We start from the raw sequence: 6,000 nt of genomic DNA on the forward strand, positions 1-6,000 counted from the left end.
GGTTCTATATAAAATATTGACGTTTCGGAGTCTTGACACACGACTAATCGTTGGTCAAAGTATGAAAAAAACAATAAGATTTTTCAAAAAAAAAAAAAAAAAAAGTTTACCAAATTTTTTTTTTCAGTGCTAGCTATAGCGCAGTAAAATACTACGCTATGCAAGGAAAAAAAATTCTTTAGCGCAAAGATTTTCTGCGCTAAAGGTAGTTTTGTAACTTTTTTTTTTGTTGGGGTATTTTGGTTCACTTGGTTTTTTATTGAGTCATTTTGGTTCCGGACTCGTCTTTCCAGAGGTGGACCTTCCATTTATACATATTTATATATGCAAGAAGCTAAGTAGCTGGTAGCTAGGATTGTCAAATGGGCAGGTTGAGCTGAATTTGGCAGGTCAAAATGAGCTGAGTTAATAAACAGTACTTGGGCTGAAATGCATTGGGTTAAAATGGGTTAATTAAGAGCGGGTCATAACACATCCTGCCTAATTCTTACAAAGTTTTAATTTCTTTATTTTTTTTCTAATAATATTTTAGTATCAAATAAAATTATTTTCTTTCTTTATCATGACTAACTATAACATATGAAATAAAAACAAATGTCTTTTAAAAAATATTTTGACCAGATTTTTTATGGATCAATTTGAGTTACATATCAACCCAACTTTATATAGGCTGAAATGGGTTGGCTGAAACCGACTGAGCTAATAATTAGGCGGGTCAATGACCAGCCCAAATTTGAGCGGGTTAGGTGGATCATGTTTTTCATGAGCTGATTTTGTCACCCCGGTGGCGGTGCATGAGGTGTGCTGAAATGTGACCCTTTAGTTAATCAATTGAATACGATAACGATACTCTTGATTTCCATCACAATTAACTTCTCTTTTTCCTCATCGACGAGAAAAAAGGACAGATATATACATACAATTAATATATACAGATGCAGTGGCAAAGACAACCTTCTAGTGTCATATGCTACATACGTTTAGCCAAAAATATCAATATAAATGTAACATTTTTTTTTTTTTGTATATATACCAAATTGATTGTAAAAATTAATTGCATCACAACCTTCTAGAAAGGGTGTCATATGCTACATACGTTTAGCCAAAAGTATCCATTTGTTAATAATTGAGATCATTTATGCCACCGCACACCGAAATGGTGCATCTATGCCACTCATCGTTAACAGCTCAAATGACTGATTTTAGAATATTAGATTTTAACGTGGCCTCCAATTAGAGGTACATGTTGCCAACTTAAACCAGCCCAAATTAAATAAAAACTCGACCCACCCAGAATACTTTTAACCCAAATCCCTATTCTTATTTTCCTCATCCACATTATATGACCGAAAAAGGTAACCTCACAAATCCTAGAACCCGCCATGGATTTAATTTATATGTCTTATTTTGGATTTTGAAAACCAAGCTTTTTAATTTTGATTGTAATTTTCAGATATAAATTTTTAAAATTTTTGAAATAAAATAAACATATTTGAAATTACATAAAATATATTATAATTAAAATAATTTAACAGGCATATAAAAAAATCATGGTCAATGAAATTATATTTTTGGCTAAACGGAAAAGGCTCAAATATGCCATGTGGGTATCAGAGTTGGGTTATTCTTAAAGGAATGAACCAACCATCTATGATACCCTGTTGATATATGATATATACCATGTGGGTACCATAAAGGACTGAGAAGTGTTATCTTTAGAAGGAATGAACCAGTTCTTTATGTTATCCTGTCAGTATATAATATATACATATATACCATGTGAGCACCATAGAGGAATGGATAGTGTTCTTTTGAGGGATAAGGCACCATTACCCCCGAACTATACCCGAATTTGCTACGACACACCTTACCTTTCCACAGGCTATTACCCCCTAAACTTATTTAAAACGGAATAGTTACCCCCTGTGCTATGTGGCAAAGAGTGTGTTTATTCTCTTTGAGAGAGTGAAACATAAAAAAGGGGAAAACTTAATTTTTTTTTCTTAAAAATCTGTGTTTTCTTAAAATTTGAAAATAAATCTAGTCTTCCACATTTAGTTTTAAAAAAGGGTTTTCCACATGTTAAGAAAATAATTAATTTTTTCAAAATTTTATAAAAATTCAGTTTTTTTCACATTTTGGCAAGAAAAACACTTTTCCGGATTTTATTTGAAAAATAAAAGTGTCCTAAGAAAATGAAATCATGAAAATCAAGATTTTTTAAGACATTTTAAAAAAATAATCAAGTTTTCCATATTTTTAACAAATCCATTTTTCCATATTTAAAAAAAAAAAAATCATTTTTCGGTTTTTTTTTTCTTTTTCAAAAACGGGTTTTAAAAAAAAAACAAATTTTCAATTTTTTTTTTTTTAAAATCCTTTTTTAAAAGAAAATTCAGTTTTTTAATCCATGTTTTTTTTTAAATGGGTTTAAAAAAATCAAATTTTCAAATTAAAAAAAAAGACGTTTTAAAACTCATTTTTTTTAAATGAAAATTCAGTTTTTTATTTTTATTTAAAAAAAAAATTGACACGTAATGAAAAAATTAAAAAAAAAGAAGAAAACAAATAAATACACATGTGGTAAGGAGAGTGTATGTCACTCTCCCATATGAGTGGGCATCGGCAGGGGTAATTATTCCGTTTTAAATAAGTTTAGGGGGTATATATATATATTCGGGGGGGTAATGGTGCCTTATCCCTTCTTTTGAAGGAATAAATCTGCCATCTATGATACTTTATCTGTATATGATATATATCAGGTTGGTATCATAGAAGACTGGCATTTTTCTTGTAATGAATGACAAGTGCTCTATCATACCATGTTAGTGTATATATATATATAATGAATGAACCAGTTCTTTATATGATATATATATATATATATATCACAAGGGTATCATAGATGACTGAGCAATGTTTTTTTAATAAATGAACCAGTCTTCTATGATACGCTGTGAGTATATGATATATATCGTGTAAGTATCATAGTATACTTCAACTGTATATGATTTGATATACTATATGCTAGGATAAGTTGTTTTTTGATAATTGATATTTGAAAAAATAAAAATAATTAATTAAAAGGTACTATATCAGTTATTTTTTTAATTATGAAAGGCTTTAATTAAGCTTGTACTTTATTAATTAAAATTAAAAATACATATTAAATTTTTTAATCATTATGATACATAGATAAATCAAAGAAAATATTAAAAATATAATATTTTAGAATTACTAAAATACATCAAGTAATAAAAACTAAAACACTGAAAAGTAGAACGTAGTAACCAAACGAAAAGGAAACGCCGGCTGTTTTATAAGTAATTAAAAATAATGAATTGATGAGGGATATGCTTGATAAATATGTATTTATGATTGAGACTCTTTGTCTTGAGAAAAATTATTTTTGTTGTTGCTTTTTTGAAGAAGTAGAAATTTTTAGCTTCTTCTCAACATCAGAAAAATTCATTCTGCTTCTACTCAAAAGCATTTTTACTTATTGGCCGAACACCTCAAAATTTCAAAAAAGTGTGCCCCCCCACCCCCACCCCCACAACACCCGCCCTAAATAAGTGTTTTTGGCTTCCTAGAAGCATGACCAAATCTCTAAGTCAAGCCTCAACCAGCCAACAATCTCATGAAGATGGGTTGGATCGCCGGACGAGACGGAATTTCCACAAGAAATTAACAATTAATTATAAGCGAAAAGTATATACTTTCTCCGTTCCAAAATAAGTGTCACCTTAGCAAAAATCACGTCAATTAAGAAATTAATAAATTAATACAATGTGACATTTACTAAACTACCCATATTTATTAGTTTTTTTTTTTTTTTTTAAGAATTGAGCAATATTAGAGAGGAATACTTCTTTAATGCTAAAGGCATAGTTGAAAACACATGCCAATTTTGTCTTAAACTCTTAAGGTGATACTTATTTGGACTTTTTTTTTGGGGGGGCTATTGTGACACTTATTTTAAGACGGAGGGGGTAAAAATATGAAAACTAAAAAAGAGTTTGCTAACAAGTGACACTTTTTTTTTTTTTTAAGGGATGCAACAAGAGGACTTCCCATGGGGTCACCCATTATTTATTAATTATTTGAATCCATTCGCTCTTCTTATTTCAATGTCTGGATGCTTGTAGCTAACGCCTGACGAGGCTCTATGTAGGTACTGTTTGGGTAAACTAGGGATATATAGTTGCAAGAAAAGTATATTTGTTAGTTAATACTTCGATGAATTCAAGAAAGAACAATAGTTACAGATTGTTACAGTCTTCCTTGCTCATAATTCTTGTTCTCACCTTAAGCTCCTCTTGTTAATGTGGTAAGCCGGTAACATATCATCAAAAAGAATTGAGAACCTTTAGGAGGAAATGTACAAAGTCTTTATTCAACAAGTAAGAAAAAAAAATAGCAAACCTTATTTATGTTTACATTTAAAAGTTTTTCTCCACCCAGAAAATTTACTAGTATATCATAGGTTTCTCTAAACGAAAATTTGGAATGCTTGCTTGCGGCCCCCTTAGGGTTAGGGTGAGCTGTCATTTAAGAGGCCCTTTCAAATGAAGGTTGGGTTGGGTCCAGCCCGCTAAGAACGGACTTACCATTTCAGTGTATAAAAATTTACAAGTCTCACACTTTAGAGCAACTTTATATATACGTTGTCTGAAGTTAAGTTTGCTAAAAATACTCGAAATTCGATCATATGTAACTTCATACATTTTTGTCTGAATTCCCGCATGTAAGAAGTTGTTCCTAAGTGGATAGATGTGCAAAAAAAACAAAAAAAAAAACAAAAAAATAGATACATATTAAAATAGCAATGTCCAAATGCATACCTTTTTATCTCATAATCTTTCTCTACTTATCGAATACTAACGAGCTATACTACAACAATTGATAGGCACTACTAGTTTCCACCTTCGTAATAGTTGCAAATAATGTATATCCTACGCTTCTCATTCATAGTGACCAAGAAATGTGGGGCAATGAGGCAAATGAATTCAGCCCAGAAAGAGTTAGTGCAGGTGTTGCAACTGCAATAAAGGGGAAATTTGGTTATTTCCCATTTGGATATGGTCCTCGAGTATGCATTGAATAAAATTTTGTAATGTTAGCAGCTAAAGTCGCACTTGCCACACTTTTACAACATTTTACATTTGAAATTTCTTCGTCTTATGCCCATGCCTCTTATCTTGTGGTGACACTCCAAGCTCAGTATGGAGCACAAGTAATATTACGTAAGTTGTAAATTCAGAATAATTTCAACTTCGCTTGAAACCAAGGTATAGTAATCGTTACTTTGAAATCTGTGCTTTATATAATCAAGTGGTCAACGTACAAATACTAGCATTCACAGTGAATTTGGTGCCTTAGTAGTGAAGATAATAGTGTGAAGGAAGGTGCTTCATTCGAATTTTAAATTTTACTACTGCACATATATAAGTTAGTTTTGACCGACTGTATTTGTATCAACATTTCTTTTTGCATTTTCAATATTACCGTTAAAAAGATGGTCAAATTAATATTTCTACACCAACTAGGGAGAAGCTAATGCAAAAAGCTGGAGCGAATAGAGCCTCCTCTTTAAGGAGAGGAGATGCAATCTATCTATCTATATCTATATGTAACGACCCGTTTGGTCGTTTAGCACTTTAAAACTACGAAAAGGGTATGGGACTATATTGTATTTATTTATATGATTTGAATACATGTTATAGTTTATATGAGATGATGAATAAGAGCGAAGTAATCACGTTGACGATATATTTCATCGGTGAAAGGGCCATTGATGTCTTAGGAATGATATGTAAAAGGAAAAATAAATAAAGAAGGCCACTTTCATTATGATGCCAGGAATGAGTGGCATCTGAAATGTAAAAATAAAATATAATAATAATAATAATAATAATAATAAAAGTAGGCCAGCCCACCATTCCTTGTTTTATGCATTCCTTGTTTTATGCATCCTTGTTTTGTGCATTTAGTCATCAT

The sequence above is a fragment of the Lycium ferocissimum genome, chromosome 11 (assembly GCF_029784015.1).
Source record: "Lycium ferocissimum isolate CSIRO_LF1 chromosome 11, AGI_CSIRO_Lferr_CH_V1, whole genome shotgun sequence".
In the NCBI taxonomy this organism is placed as follows: domain Eukaryota; kingdom Viridiplantae; phylum Streptophyta; class Magnoliopsida; order Solanales; family Solanaceae; genus Lycium; species Lycium ferocissimum.